At 37.6% G+C, this 17,307-nt stretch overlaps 2 pseudogenes; both read right to left on the bottom strand.

Moving 5' to 3' along the window:
• Positions 1 to 249: 249 nt before the first annotated feature.
• On the bottom strand, positions 250 to 1,271 carry LOC126033712 (60S ribosomal protein L5-like; annotated as a pseudogene).
• Positions 1,272 to 2,910: 1,639 nt separating this feature from the next.
• LOC126033394 (CCHC-type zinc finger nucleic acid binding protein-like) overlaps positions 2,911 to 17,307 on the bottom strand; it is a 29,444-nt pseudogene continuing 15,047 nt past the window's right edge.

Here is a 17,307-nt window from a genome sequence, read left to right on the forward strand (position 1 = left end):
CAAAACAAAACAAAAAAAAATTAGAAATTGAGCTCCCATAAGACCTAGCAATACTGCTTCTGGGAATATATTCTAGAGGCCTCAAAACACAATGCAGAAAGGTCTGCATATCTATGTTGCAAAAAAACTCACAATATCCAGAATTTGGAAAAATCTAATGTGACCAAGAACAAAGGATTGAATAAAAGAACTGGGGTACATCGGTATAATGGAATATTATGCGGCTCTAATGAAAAGTAAAACCATGGATTTTTTTTTTTTGCTTGGTCAATAAGTTTATTGTTGTCTTTGAAAAATTCTCATAAAAAATCATGGTAATTTTTAGTCTCGGCAGTCTTCTCCTGAGCTCTGAGGAAACTTGCTTTCTTCTGGGCTACTCGATTTTTCTTCTGGGCAAGAGACATTTTGGGACGGTTCCACCTCTTCTTTTTAACTTCTCTCTTAGGCTTTTTCTCATAGACAGGGTTTTTCCTTATAGCTGCATGAGCTTTCTTATCCATCTGAAACAAAGCAAAGCAAACAGTACTTGGTTTCCTTTCATATGCCCTAAACATAATACACATGTCTGGAGTGATGTTGTTCTTTATGTACTGAGAAAACTGTTTCTTGTAGGGATCTTCATCTTCTTTCATTAGGTAATGCATATAGTCTGCTACATTCTGCCCCATAATGTGTTTCCGTTTTACTTCAGCACTGAATTCCTTACTTTCCGAATCATACCTAGGGAATCGTTTGGTACTGTGAGGGATAGATAAGCCTTCATCCAGAGCTCCTTTCAGGGCACCAAAAACTTTGTTTCCAGTAGTAGTTCTGGCAAGTCCTGCATCCAAATAGCAGGTTTTCCATCAATGCTTTCCACATTATATTCATCTCCAATGACCTCCACTTGGCCTTCATAAATCTTGTCCATGCCAAATCTATTGAGAAGCCGGCGGGCCAGCAGCAGGCTAGTACAATAGGCTGCAGCATAGTTTGTCAGGCCAACCTTCACACCATACTTTGGAAGCTCATGAGCATTTGCTGCACAAACTATCCTTATATATGGGCATAAGCAATCTGACAGATGCTATCTCTGTTGGTTACCTGGACTATCATCCTGTACTTGGGTGTATTGTATTTATTTTTATCCTGGATCACCAAACGTTTCCGAGCATAGTAATCCGTTTTGCCCTCTCGCCGACTTCTAAATTTCACTTGTTATCTCTTGAAGTATGCCTTATTCTTGACGACTTTGACAAACCCCATCCTGCGGGAACAGAGACCAACGTCCATGCCTTCACACAGACACCAGGCCAAGCAGCCCTCTGGGGGTGGGGGGAGAAAAGCAAAATCATGGATTTCTTTATACACAAATGGATATGGAGAGTATTATGTTGAGCTAATGAGTCCAAGGGAGAGGGAGAGATAGAATGGTCACACTTATTTATGGGATATATAAAAATCTTGTTCATGGTAATTTCTGATATAAAAACTGCCTTTATTCAAAGGTACTGAGGTACATGAGGGAAATGGATAAGAAAGGGGGAGAGTAGCATATTCAAGAGAACACAAGTTTCTTCAAAGGTGGAGAAAGCCCCAATACATAAACCAGTATGATAGTAGAAAAGGCCACATTTTATGCAAACACATATACTCAGGTACCATGTGCATTAGCCCAAAGAGTACATTTGCCATGCATGGTAAGTATTTTGGTCCTCCAAATTTCTCTCTATAATATAGCATTTTGCACTATATACAGTCATGAAAATTTGAAACAAAAAAAAGCATTAGTCAAACTCCCCTTCCTTCTTTAGCTTTATTGGGTAGTTTAAAATTACACTTCCATTTTTTTAAGATTTCAGTTGCTTTATTTATTTGACTTCTAAAAACTGATTGCAATAAAGAAAATACACTTGTTTAATATAAATTCAAAAATAGCATTTGAGTTATTTAAAATAATTTTTTTTGAATTACAAGTCTTTTACAGTTATATTTAAGGTATATAGCAACAGTGAATTAGGGCAATTCCCACCACCAATGCTGACCTCCTCTACCACTGTTCCCAGTATGCATCCTATACCTCCACCCTTAGCCTCCTAAACTGCTAGTGTAGGAGGCTCCTTTTGTGAATAGCTTGTTGTAGTTTGGATCTCTTGATTCTATTGTCGTTGACTTCAGGTTGGGAATTTAGGTCTTGTCATTTTTTATTTCCACTCAAAAAATAACATTTGATTTCTGTAGAAATACATTTCTTTGTAATTCCTGAATAGCTCCAAATTAAGCTAAAGTCTGAGCAGAGATGTTTGCTCTGGATTTTAGGTTTAGTCTTGGGAAAAATGTGTTCAAAATGTTTACATTCACTCACTGTATATCCAACATTAAGGCTTTGATGAAGTTATTTCTGTTTCAGTTTTAATCAGAACTTCTCTCAGAAAGCCAACTCTTATTTATTTTGTTTACTCTCACTCAACTATATGCAATACAGTCTGATATAGATGTTACTTGATGTTATTTAATAGCTACTGAGGTCAGATAATCCAAGGCCATCATTATGCTAAAATTAAAGATATTTATCAAAGTTCAGTCACTTCCAGAATATGGAAACATATTCAAGAAATCTAAAATGAGTCTACTGGTTTGACTCAACACTTCCCATTCATTAATTCCTGTTCACCAGTGGTGTGGAAAGAGAGTTCATTAACAAAGTATTATAAATAACACATCTACCAAACTAAATAGGATTTCTTTTTTTGTATTTAAATGCATTAAACTGATTTCCCCTCAACCCCTTTTATATAGCAAGTAAGCTCATTGGCCTGAGAATAGCTTCTATTTGCCAACCATTGGCCAATGAAGAGAATTCAGAGAAAAACAATATAATATTAGAAAAAGGAGGGTGTGACAAAGGAAAATAATTAAGCTGTAGTAGTCTCAATCGTGTATTCCCACCACAGTGGGAATGTGTTGGCCACAGTGATAACAGTTAACTTCACTTTTCTTGCTGCTGTTGATGGCTACATGACCAATTTCACCACACTTACTTCACCACACTTCACTTTGGTGTCCAAATTCTCTACAAGAGTTGCACTTCTGTTCATTGGCTTGAGTGACATAGTCATGAGCCAGATGGCTTGGTTTGCCACAGTTGCAGCAGCTGCTTTCACTCTCTCTTGTCTTCTTCCAGTCCTGGGCAATGTGGCCATCTCTACTTCAGGCATCATCCTCCTGAAGATCACAAGCAAGATGACCAGACTTACCACAGCTGCAACAGATGTCTGGAAGAGACGAGGAAACAAACTGCAAACCTCTATCAGAGGTAAAAATCATCTCTGCATGGCTTCTCATACTACAAGCATGGCCTCCACTGGTGGGACATTCACGGGCCCAGTGGCTAGATCGTCCACACTTGAAGCACCGATTGCTGCTCACGGTTGTAGTTATGTCTTGAGCATCTGAGTCGGCCCGCAGGTTAAAAGAGGCAGAGCTGCAAGGCAGTGGCTATTTCTTTTCAGAGTTCTTGCCTGCACTTGGCCCCACATAAGCCACTGTGCAAGGCGCAGTCCATGGTCACTTAAAAATATTTGAGTTTATCATTAGTTCAGGAGTTTTTGATACATAATAATGGGAGGCTCTCTATGTCCTTTTCTGGTTTTGATATTAGATAGTATTTCCATAATTCATTAAGGAGTGCAGCTGGAGAGACAGTATAGCAGATAGGGAGATATATATCTAGGCAAGAACAAGAAAACATCAGATGGAGGCTCCAGCAGGAAGTGAATTTCTGCAATCCAGCCATTGAAATAACCATATTGTCACTTGATGTTAAATTCTGGCCTCTAGGTCTGTAAAATAATAATCTCAATCTTTATTTATTTATTTGTTTGTTTTTCGGGCCACACCCATTTGATGCTCAGGGGTTACTCCTGGCTAAGCGCTCAGAAATTGGGGAGACCATATGGGACGCCGGGAGGGGGGGGGATCGAACCATGGTCCTTCTTTGGCTAGCGCTTGCAAGGCAGACACCTTACCTCTAGCGCCACCTCGCTGGCCCCTGTAAAATAATAATCTATTGTTTTCCACCTAAGCTGTGCTTTATTAGGGCAAGACTGAGCAGACAAACACTGAATTCTGCTTCTATTTCTTTATTTCTAAGTTTGTTTTTGTTTTTATGCCATACTCAGACGTGCTCAGGAATCTCTCTTGGTTGTGTTATTATATGGGGTTACTGATTTGGGGATCAAACCTATATTGGCTGTTTAGATAGAAAAACATTTGTTTGTGGTTTTTTTGGGAGAGGGGATTGGATACTACTCAGGGATGTTCAGGGTTTACTCCTGGCTCTGCACTCAAGCATTAGACCTGGTGGGCCTGAAGATCAAATAGGGTCCTAGATATCAAATCCAGGTTCCCTGTGTGGAAGGAAAGTGCCGTATATGCTATACTATTGTACTATTTTGTGCTGTAACATTGTACATATTTCCTTCTCTGTAGTTAAAGCTTTAAATATTTTCATTCCTTTTTTATATAACTAAAATCCAACTACAAATGTGTGTAATCATGCTTAATAAAGATACTTATAAAACAAAAGATAATTTCTTTCTTTCTTTAACTTTGTCTTTATATTATAAAATTACTTCAGTATTTTTCATTAACACTGGAAAGTATTCAAGATTTATTAATGTATCAAATGCAAATATTTCCTTCATTGTTAGACCTGAGCGGTATTCTTTGGTATATTTTGAGCAAATTTTTCTAAGCCATCCCTGATTAATGCATATGTAGGTTGCTTTCTTGTCTTAGATAATATATACATGACTTGTTAATACTGAGTAATCATGAGGTTGAAGATATTTGTATTGTTTAATGAATGTGTTCAATTCAATATATATATTTTAAGTGAAATTTTATGATATGCCAGGTATTTTATAATATTTGAAGAAATCAGACTCATTGTTTCATATAGTAAATATTTTCTTACCAAGTTTCCCAGGGTACCCTTCTCTCCTCATTCTTTTTTTTTTTTTTTTTTTTTTTTTGGTTTTGGGGCCACACCCGGCATTGCTCAGGGGTTACTCCTGGCTGTCTGCTCAGAAATAGCTCCTGGCAGGCACGGGGGACCATATGGGACACTGGGATTCGAACCAACCACCTTTGGTCCTGGCTCCGCTGCTTGCAAGGCAAATGCCGCTGTGCTATCTCTCCAGGCCCTGCTCATTCTTACTAGCATTTTAAAAATTTTTTTATTTTGACCAAAGTATATTACAAATCTTTCACAGTAATTTTTTAGGTACACAGTGACATTGAATCAGGGGCATTCCCACCACCAATGTTGTTCTCCTCCTCCCCTGTTCCCAGCATGCATCCTATATCCACCTCCTTTACCCTTCGGGTTGCTAGTATAAGTGGTTCCCTCTGTGTCTAGCATGTTGTAGATTGGGTGTTTATTCTATTGTCATTGGCTTTGGATTTGGTGTTTAAGTCTGACCATTTTTTATTTCTACTTAATGTTCATGTGACTATCTGGTCTTGGTACCCTCCACTATTTCCCCCTCAGTTTGTGAGGTGGAACAAGATTCTCACCAGCATTTTTAAGAAATGACAATCATCCTAACAAATCTGAAGTGATACCAAATTGTAGTTTTCATTTACATTTTCTAAAAGATTAATGATTCCAAGTACCCTTTGATAAATCTATTGGTCCTTTTAAAATCATGTTTCTAAGATCATCTATCTGAATAGACGGCCAAATTTTAAAAGTCATAAATTAAATCAGTTTTATATGTTTATCTTATATTTTGAAGATGAATTCTACTATAGTATCATTGGAACAGTGATGGTATTGTAAATTCTCTAAAGATGAACTTGGAAAAATTGGAAATTTCCTCAATTTACTAAAATGACAAAAATTAACTGTAAATGAGGAGTGAAGACAGTATTACACATATATACTTTTTGATAAGATACAATACAGCACAGAAGACAGTATTACACATATATACTTTTGATAAGATACAATACAGCACTTATTTTTTTAAAACTTTATTTATTTATTGATTGATTGATTAGTTGGTTATTGGACCATACCCAGCAGTGCTCAGGGATCACTCCTGGCTCTGCACTCAGAAGTTACCCCTGGGGGACTATATGGGATGGTGGGAATCGAACCGGGTCCCTCCAGGGTCGGCTGCATGCAAGGCAAATGCCCCACCCCTGTGCTAAGATACAATATTTTTCAATAAAATGTAACAAATACATTTGTTAAATGTAAACAACTATTTATAAATGATGACATTTATTAAAGATAAAAATTGATACATGGTAGTTTAAAAAAATTGTGATTTACAAAGTTATTCATAGTAAAGGTCTAATACAATGTTTCAGCACCAATCACAATATCAGTGACAACCTAGCCTTCACCAATGTCCCCTGAGTCCATACCATACCTCTTCCCTTCCTAATCTGCCTTCCTAGTCTGTTATCATAGCAGATACCCTTTTAAGTCTGGTCATTAAAATTTGGGTCTTAACGATTTCATTGCTGTTGACTGCAGTTTGGATATTTAGTTCTATCCTTGACACTACCAACACATCTCAGTCCTCCCAAAACCTGCCCACTGTTATTTCACACCAGCAATTCCACTTTTAGGTATTTATTTCTAGAACAGAAAAACATTCATTCAAAAAGACATATTAACATCACTCTTTATAGCAGAACTAATACAAAAGTTAAGAGTAGGAATTAGCCTAGATGTACAAAAGATGAAGATGTAGTATATTTATATACATATACATGTATATATCTATATATCTATATATATCTATATATATACAATGAAAAACTACATAGCTTTCAGGATAATAGAATCATAAAGTTCCCTGCAATAGCACATGGCATATAGAGCATTGCACATATAACCAGGTTATATGTACATAAGGTCAGTCGAAAATTGACAAAAGTGATCTCTAAACACAGATCCAGGAGAAAATCCTGATCACCACTAGGTGCGGCCCAAAAAAGGTGTTTAGAATTTATTTCAAAGAGGATAACTTGGCAAAATGACTGTCTTGGCTGATATAAGTTTGTTTCCAGTGCCTCAAATAGTTCCTGGAGCCCACCAAGACTAGTACCTGACCACAGAGCCAGAAGTAGTGATCTCTGAGCAATGTTGGGTGTGGACACAAAACCAAAATAATAATAATAAAAATCAATCATATGAGTGCATTCTAGCTCTTGATGTTAGAATAATAGGTTGTGTAGAAGACTATATCCACTGAAAAGTTGAGATACATCTGTAATAATACTCACCAGATACAAACTGACTTCATGAACAGTAGTAAACTACAATTTCTATTGGCAGTAGAACAAGACCCAACATATATTTCCCACTCAGCACACAAGGATCTTTGAAAAAAATAAACATTTTTTTAACCTTGGATTATGGGTATGGGATTCATTAAGGTGTCTGGCATATTGGTTGCTCAGCGGCTGCTGTCAGTGGTAGCGTTCTTGAAGGAGGCAGAAAACATATGGCTTTGGGCTGTGGAATCAAGGTACAGGTGTTGATGGGCAGGTGCACTTGACTGGGTTGAAGGCAGAGTTTTGGAGAGCAGGGCCTTCTTATAATTTTTATGCATTTTCCCTGAAGCAAAGAGAAGAGAGAGGATGTTACTAAGAGATTCTTGATATTGGAACCATAAGATTGGGTTTCTTTGGCCCAAGCCCTCAGACTAGGACACATCAAACTCAAAGATTGACCTTTCTAAGTGACCTTGCTTTAATTAGTGCTGGTCTCTGAAAATTTTCCTACAAGATTTGTTATTGGAAGTCTATTCAGCCTTAATTGTTCTGATTCTGAGCTCACTTGGTCCAGACTTACTCTCATTTAATCACTTTGTTTTAATTTTTCAGGAGCAAGGACTAGGTAAAAAAACCTGCAAAGATCCAAGGTTTGCACAGCCAGTCTGGGTGAGTGGGAGGGAAAGGTGAGCCAAGTTTATGATTTCAGTTTTGAGAATGTGGGTAAGAATCAGGATGTAGGATTGTGAGTCCAAATCTCAGCCAGACTTTTGGTGTCATCCTAGAACTTTTGATAAATGAGAATTGTCTTGAGAAGACAGAGTTTGAACACAGGAAACAGAGAGTTTGTTGTAGGGAGCATGAGGAGCCAGAGTGATAATATAGCAGGTAGGCACTTACCTGCCTTGTATGTGGCCAACCCAGTTTCTCTCCCTAGCACTGTCTATGGTTCCCCAAACCTAAAAAGTGTCATCCCTGAGTACAGAATCAGGAGCAAGCACGAGTATTGATGGTGTTACTCCACCTCCCTCCAAACCCAAAACAAACAAAAGGCAGAGGACAGAAAAGTGGTTTGTAATGGCTAATTGGTACATAAGTTATTGAGAAACCTATGAATAAAGAATGATCTATGAAAAGAACCATGTATCTGTGGCAGGTTTTAATTCCCAGGTCTGCACAGTCTCATGGAAGACCATAAAGATTCTACCCAAGATTCTATGTCTTGACCGCTTTGTGGTCACTATCACATATCCTACTGGATGCCTACCATTGACTTGAAGATGCTATGACCAGTCTCTAGGCCAACAGCAGAGGAGACACAGAGACTCTAAGGAGCACTCTAAGGGGCCTTGACTCAAGGATATTTGAGTAGATTCTGCTAGATCTAGTGATTGAGTGAGCCATGATGTCTGAGCAGTGTCAAAGAGAACAGGAGAACTATCTTGTTAACTTCCCTGAACTGGAATCTTTAAGGAAAAACAGGAGGATAAAGAAGTCTGGGGACTCTTTGTCATGAAGCACATTTCTGATGATCAATTCACTTTTTCTTTCTTTCTCTTTTTTGATTTTTGGGTCATACCTGGAGACACTCAGAAGTTACTCCTGACTCTGCACTCAGAAGCTGCTCCTGGCAGGCACAGAGGACCATATGGGATGCTAGGATTCAAGTCACTGTCCATTCTTGGATCAGCTGTGCTCAAGGCAAATGCTCTACAGCTGTGCTATCTCTCTGGCCCCCAATTTACTTTTTACACAGTTTAATATATGCTTACGAATCTTCCATGAAAATGGATTGAACTTCCATATCATTTAATTTTTCTCCAAATTTCCATTACCAATATTGCTCACATATTGTGAAACCTGATGTTTATGAGAGACCTTGTTCTGCAGCCTTGATGAAAGAGATCTTAATCTACATAAAATAGGTCAATACAACTTCTAACTTGTAAAACCACTTCCTAAATGTAAAAAAATTACTTGACCTTGTTATCAAATCCTAGATCAAGGTTTCCTGATGCACAGTAAGAAATTTTTTAAGAATTTTAAGAAGATACTCGAAACCACTTACCTTGCATCTAGGATGACGCACTATCAATGGTATCTGGTTGCAAGTTTGAATGTAGTTACACAAGGAATCCAGTTTTTCCTGAAAAGCAGATGTGGACAGAAGCTCTGAGATTGGTCGTTGCCTCCCTTGTCAGAGCTTTACCTGAGGCTCTGTCCCTACTATCTTTCTGAGAAAGACTTCAGTTTCTATTCAAAATACACTGTATATAATAGATTGCTTTGCAATTTGCAATTTGCAACAAATCCACATGTTGATATAGGAGGGCAATCCAGAAAAATTAAAAAATTTGAGAAGTTAAGTGGTGGATAAGGAATAAAGAAGCATGAAGGGGAAGTATGATGTGAGTATGAGGACTTGTGTAGAAGTTGATGAGAGAAGGGTATGCTTTGGGGGCCTGTAAGAAGAGAGCGGAGCACCCATACCCTATTCTGACCAAATACCAGAATCTGGAAAGAAAAGCAACAGAGAAGAGACTCAACATTTTCCATGGACCCTGACTATTGATCCTGATTTTGGGAGTATTAAACATCTACTCTTCAAGGACCTAGTGCTGGGGGCTCGGGTTAGTCCCCATGAGTTGCAATAAGCCCCTTGGTAAGTATATATATATATATATATATATATATATATATATATATATATATACACACACACACACACACACATATACACATATATATATACACACACATATGTTTGGATTTTTTCTGTCATTCACTCACATTTGGCTATTGGAGAAAGTCATGGTTTAGTGTCAACATGACATTTGAAGCTCCCTAAAGGAAGTAATAGATCCTCTCATGATAGAGACAGGAGCAGACATTTTCCTTCCTTAACACTGGCTACTTTGGACTTTTCTATGTGTAAAAATAGGTCAACTCTGAGCTTAGTTTTACTCACCAAGTGAGACCATTTACTTTCTGGGCCTGATATTTTCTGGACTGCCTTCCAAGTAACACTATCACCCATGTTAGAGTCAAATGCTAGAACATGTAACCATTGCATTGACTACTGTGTGAGCTTTTGAGGAACAGTGGATGTGAATAGTTTTTCAGATCACTGAATTGAAAAATATCTTGATTTTTCTCTGACATTAGTGCTATCTTTGTTTTGCAAGTTCTTATATTTATCCTATCAGTGAGATCTAAGGCTTACTGTTGAGCTTTAAATGTTGACAGATTCATTGAGTACAGAATGCATTATCCTAAGTCAGCACCCATAGCAGAAATTTAGACTGATTCAAAGGGGTATTCATATGCTGGACCAGCTTAGATTTAATGGTCAGAGCTTGAAATTTCAATTTTTGATTTTCCCTGTGTAAAAGGTAGAGGAAGGGTCTCTAAGAACCAAGAAGTCAGAGTCTATAGCTCCTTGTTAATCCCATATATTATCGCAATTGCTCCAAGTCTGTGCTGCAGAAAACATTTCCATCTCATTTCACAGCTCTAGTTGTGGGTCACAACTCCCCCCCATAGCTCCCTTCTCACCTCCATCCGTCTTATGCTTTCTTCCTGGCACACACAGGGGACAATCAACAAGGGTTGTATCTTCCGTGGCTGTTAGGAAGGGAAAAAAGATCTACTTTCCTGTCTGGCTGTCCCTGGAATAGACGGACATTTTCACATCACCTGTCTAGTCTTAAGCACTCAGGAATGATTTAAAGGATACTTTGGAAAAGTTGAGGACCCCTGAGTAACACAGCTATAGAAATTTTCCCATGCAACACATAGACATACAACAGATTTGATCAATTTGAATTTCGCACAAACAACCTCAAAATTCCATTCTGTGTCTGTGTACCCTAAGCACTTCCTGGAGCAACATGCTCTTTATCTGCATAGGATAAGGGAGGGCTGTTATTCTAATAGGAGTCAGGAGTTCCTTCACCTGACTGGCATGTCAGCTTAGAATAACACTGAACACAGGTTTATGACAGTGAGGTCCGTTTGTCTCAGGATCCACCCTCAATTCTGTTCCTTAGAACAGCAAGTCTCTGCTCTGCTGATTACTACGGACTGATTGGGTTCCCTTCCAGTGTGCACACCTGACTTTAGGGCCTGCTGTTCACTTGGCCTATGTCCTTCTCACAGTCCCTTGTCTTAGCCTGCTGTCCCAAAGACAAAAACAACCCCAAACTTCCCATCTGTCTAGAATTTTTAACTGAGCACATTATTGAGGCTATATTACTCTTCAGAGTCCAGTTGAGTAATAAGGTGCCTGCAGCATGCAGATGTGTTTTATTGAAGCTCACTGGCCCAGGATCATTAAGTGACTGAGAAGGCCCAGGGTAATATTTTGTGAATCCCATGCCCTCTCTGGCTGGAATCCCTTTAGCCTTTCTTTCTAAAACCTTTTCCTGCTGACATTGATATACATGTATGTGGGGAATACAATGTCACAGATATTCAGAAGGTCTCTGTGGGGGCTGGAGTGGTGGCGCAGTGGTAGGGTGTTTGCCTTGCATGCAGCTGACTTAGGACAGACCGCGGTTCGATCCCCTGGCATCCCATATGGTCTCCCATGCCAGGAGCAATTTCTGAGCACATAGCCTGTAGTAACCCCCTGAGAGTCACTGGGTTTAACCCCAACCCCCCCACCCCCCCAAAAAAAAGAACAGAAGGTCTCTGTGAAGTCCAGTCTGCAAATCAGGTCTACTGACAACATTTGCAAGAAAACCAGAAAACCAGAAATACTTACATGACAATCTATTGTATCTTTTCTGCATGCCTAGAATAAATAAGAGATATAATCACAGGCTGTTTAAGGGGTGTTAAGTTTTCTGGTTGATACAAACTGGCATTGGGTTATTTAACGGTGAGATAAAGAGTGGCTTTTGTTATCCACCAAGATGCTTATTGCCTTTGGGTCTTTGATCATCATAATGAATCTGCTTCTTCTGGATCTATTTTTCTCTTGTCATTGTACTTATGGATTCTTTCTCCTAAATCTATCCCCTGCTTGTATCTTCACAAACTTAAAAAAATATATTTATTTAAGCACCATGATTACAAACATGTTTGCAGTTGGGTTTCAGTTATAAAAAAGGATACCACCTTTACCATTGCAACATTCCCACCATCAATGCCCTCTCTCTTTCCTATCCCAACTCTTGCCTGTATTCAAGACAGGGATTCTATTTTGATAATTCACTACAATTGTCATGATAGTTGTCAGTGTAGTTATTTCTCTATTTGCACTCACCACTCTTTGTGGTAAGCTTCATATCATGGGCTGGTCCTTCCAGCCCTCATCTCTTTTGTGTCTGGGTATTATTACAATACTGTCTTTTATTTTTATTAAATACCATAGATGAGTGAGACTATTCTGTGTCTATCTCTCTATGACTTATTTCACTCAGCATAATAGTTTCCATGTCTATGCATGTATAGGAAAATTTCATGACTTCATTTTTTTCCTGATATCTGCATAGTATTCCATTGTGTAAATGTAGCACAGTTTCTTTAGCCACTCATCTATGGTTGGGCATCTGGGTTGTTTTTAGATTCTGACTATTGTAAATAGCACTGCAATGAATATAGGTGTGCAGAAGGCATTTTCGTATTGTGTTTTTGTATTCCCAGGGTATAGCCCTAGGACTAGGGATGTGGATCTTTTCTTTTCTTTTCTTTTTTTTCAGATGGGTAGAAATTTCTAATAGGATAGAAACTCCAAGCACCATAGTTGTCTACATTTTTCAGGGAGAAGTGTTCAAATCAAGTGGAAGTTGAGCAACACAAAGCCTTGACTATCCATGACAATAAAGAAACAGCAACAATGGAAACAACTGTTTAGAGTGAACAGGTGTGTAATCAACCTTTTACTATAAATACCAGTAATAATGTCTTATTGTACTTATCCACAGATACAGATGAAGAATATGATTGGAAGCCAGAGACTCCAGCAGCAGTGATTCCTAACAATATGTTTTTAGTTCTTATTTTTATTTAAATACTTTAATTACAAATATAATTATGGTTGGATTTCAGTCATGTGAAAAATACCCCCCTTCACCAGTGCAACATTCCCATCCCCAATGTTTCAAATCTTCTTCCTCCCCACCCCACCCTATACTCTAGACAGGCTTTTTACTTCTCTTATTCATTCACATAGTTCTCAATGTAGTTATTTATCTAACTGCACTCACCACTCTTTGTGGTGAGCTTCATGTAGTGAGCTGGAACTTCTAGCCCTCCTCTCTTTTCTCTCTGAAAATTATTGCAAGAATGTCTTTTCTTTTTCTTTTTTTCTATTTTTAATTAATTTTTTATTTTTAATTATGAGAACAAAGATGCAAAGAAAGAGGACAAGGTAAAGTTACAGTGGAAGGACAATCACCCATAAACAGAATTCTCAGTAGTTCCATTGCTGATATCTTAACTTTGAACTTTCAGACAAAGAACATTAAGAAAAATAAAACAGAACCCATGTACAATTACGTTGTCCCTCAAGTCCCCAGAATGTAGTACATAATATTTCTTAGCAGCACACAAAGCGATCTAAAGACATAAAACTTATGTAACTCCTTAAACATTAAAGGCAAAGTACTTTTTTACATTTTTATACACATGCATATTAGTTTAAGTTAACCTCAAAAATTTAAGTGGGTTGTTTTTCTTAAGGATTAGAGTCAAAGGAGCACAGTAAAAACGGTGTTAGAGTGGCAACTATTGTTTGCATAGGCCCACCAAAATATGAAGGACATGGAAAGGAAAAGCCTTGGCCTAAATATGAAGGACATGGAAAGGAAAAGCCTTGGCCTAAATACAAGGAGACCCCTACCTCTGAAGTTTCCTGGCATAAGATCAACTCTAGGCTCCAGGCAAACTAGTTTGTTCAATCCAGGTCATTGTCTGTAGTGCCAATACACTTTTATTTTTCACACAGTCTCTGTTGTTGGTATCATGTTTCTGTATTAAAGATCCTGGAACCTGCATATCCTATATTGCAGTCAGGATGGTACAGAGCGTCCTCTCATTTCACTTCACAATTACAGGGCAATGCAGAGAACCCTGTCCTGTAAGCAGGTCGTTGTTGTTGTCAAGTCTTCTTAGTGCTAAGGGAAGTAAGTCTCTTTTGAGCAGTCAATGTCAGAGCCGTGGTAGGGTTTTCCCTGGTGGATCATTTTTTATATGCCTTTTGGTCATTTGTATTTATTCTTTGAGGTACTGTCTATTCATTTCATTTTCCCATTTTTTTGATGGCATTAGATGTTTTTCTTTCTTGTTAAGTTCTGTCAGAATCTTGTATTGGGTTCACCTGTCTAGTCTTAAGCACTCAGAAATGATTTAAAGGATACTTTGGAAAACTTGAGGACCTCTGAGTAACACAGCTGTAGAAATTTTCCCATGCAAAACCTAGACATACTACAGATTTGATCAATTTGAATCTCACACAAAAGATCTCAAAATTCCATCCTGTGTTTGTATACCCTAAGCACTTCCTGGAGCAGCATGTTCTTTATCTGCATAGGATAAGGGAGGGCTGTTATTCTAATAGGCGTCAGGAGTTAGATCTTAGCCCCTTATCAGATGGGTATTGGGCGAATAGTTTCTCTCATTCTGTGGGTGGCCTTTGTATATTAGTCATCATTTCCTTCGAGGTGCAGAAGCTACTCAGCTTAACGTAGTCCTATTTGTTTATTTCTTCTTTACTTGTTTGGACAGTAATGCTTATTTTTAGAAGATGCCTTTAGTCAAACTGTCATGGAGTATTTAACCTATGTTTTCTACTATATACCTTATGGTTCTGGGTCTGCTATCATAGTCTTTAATACATTTGGATTTGACCTTAGTGCATAGTGTAAGATGGAGGTCTGAGTTTGCTTTTTTGATTGTGGCTGACCACTTGTCCCAACACCACTTGTTGAAGAGGCTTTCCTTGCTCCATTCTGCATTTCTTGCCTCTTTGCCAAAGATTAATTGATTGATTGTATGTCTGGGGAACATTCTCTGAATACTCAAGTTTATTCCACTGATCTGAGGGTCTGTCTTTATTCCAATATCATGCTGTTTTTAATAACTCTTGCTTTGTAGTACATTTTAAAGGTGGGGAAAAGTGATCCCCCATCTTTTTTTTTTTCCTAAGGGTTGCTCTAGCTATTCTTGAGTGTTTTTTGTTCCAAATGAATTTCAGGAGTGTTTGATCCACTTCTTTGAAGAATGTCATGCATATCTTTAAAGGACTTGTATTAAATCTGTAAATACTTTGGGGAGTATTGCCATTTTAATGATGTTAATCCTCCCTATCCATGAACAGAGTATGTGTCTACATTTCCTTGTGTCCTCTTTTATTTCTTGAAGCAGGGTTTTATAGTTTTTTTGCATAGGTTCTTCACCTCTTTAGTTACTTTGACTCTCAGGGATTTGAGTTTGTGTGGCGTTAATGTAAATGAGATTATTTTGTTTATTGTCCATTTCTTCTCTATCATTATTGGTGTATAAGAAGGTCATTGACTTTTGCCTGTTAATTGTGTTGCCTGCTTCTTTGCAATGTGAATCTATTTTTTAGAAGCTTTTTGGTAGAAACCTTTAGGGTTTCTAAACATTTTAATATGTCATCTGCAAACAGTGAGAGCTTGGCTTCTTTTTTTCCTATATAGATGTCCTTGATATCTCTTTTTTTGTCTAATTGCTATGGCAAGTACTTCCAGTACTATGGTAAATAGAGTTGTGAGAGGGGGCAGCCTTATCTTGTACCAGATTTTAAAGGCTTTTAGTTTATCTCCAATGATAATAATATTTGCTATTGGCTTGTGATAGATGGCCTTGACTATATTGAGAAAAGTTCCTTCCATTTCCATCTTGTTGAGAGTTTTTATTTTATTAAATGCTTTCTCTGAATATATTGATATTATCATATGGTTTTTAGTTTTTCTTTTGTTGATATCTTTTGTTGACGAATTACATATGCTAAATCATCCTTGCATCTCTGGAATAAAACTTACTTGGTCATGATGTATGATCTTCTTGATGAGGTGTTCAATCCTATTTGATAGGATTTTGTTGAGACTCTTTGCATCTGTGGTCATCAGGAATATTGGTCTATAATTTTCTTTTTTGGCAGCATCTCTGTCTAGTTTGGTATTAGAGTGATGTTAGCTTCATAAAAACTATTTGGTAGTGTTTCTTTTTCTTCAATTTTCTGAAAGAGCCTAAAAAGGATTGGTAGTAGTTCCTCTTAAAATGTTTGCAAAAATTTATTAGTGAATTCATCTGGGCTTAGGCTTTTGTTTTTGGGAAGACTTTTAATTACCATGTTAACTTCTTCAATAGATATGGGTCTATTTAGGTATGAATCATCCTGATTCAACCATGAAAAATTATAAGAGTCCCAGAATTTATCTATTTCTTCCAGGTTCTCATGTTTTATGGCATAAAGTTTCTCAAAGTAGTCTCTGATTACTTTTTGAATCTCTGTAATATCAGTAGTAATCTCTTCCTTTTATTTCTAATCCTGTTTATTAAGTTTTTCTCTTCCCATTCTCTGTGAGTTTTGCTAGTGGTTTATCAACCTTGTTTATTTTTTTCAAAGAACAAACTTTTGCTTTCATTGATATTTATGATTGTTTTATTTTGATTTCCACTTCATTGATTTCTGCTCTAAGCTTTGTTATTTCCTTTCACAAACTTTTTGCATCAGAACCTTTTGTCTTCTACCTTTCCACTCTTCTTTAGTGAAGTCCTATCCTTTATTATTTCTTTCTTTTATCTGTGCACTTACCACACTCTGTCAGCTGATATTTTCACCTTCAACAACTCCATGTTCTAATTGCAGAACCCACAACAAGTGTGTCTCCTCTTCCCAGGAGAGCAACTCCTTTTGTCTTTTATGGAACGTATCATGACAGATTTGGACATAAGAGACAATAGATATATGCAGAAACCAAATGGGTTTTTAAGATAGTGCCTCCACCTAATGAGAAATCTGGTGAGGAGTTCAACCATCACTCCCCCTTGTGTAAAATA

The sequence above is a fragment of the Suncus etruscus genome, chromosome 17, assembly GCF_024139225.1.
Source record: "Suncus etruscus isolate mSunEtr1 chromosome 17, mSunEtr1.pri.cur, whole genome shotgun sequence".
Taxonomy (NCBI): domain Eukaryota; kingdom Metazoa; phylum Chordata; class Mammalia; order Eulipotyphla; family Soricidae; genus Suncus; species Suncus etruscus.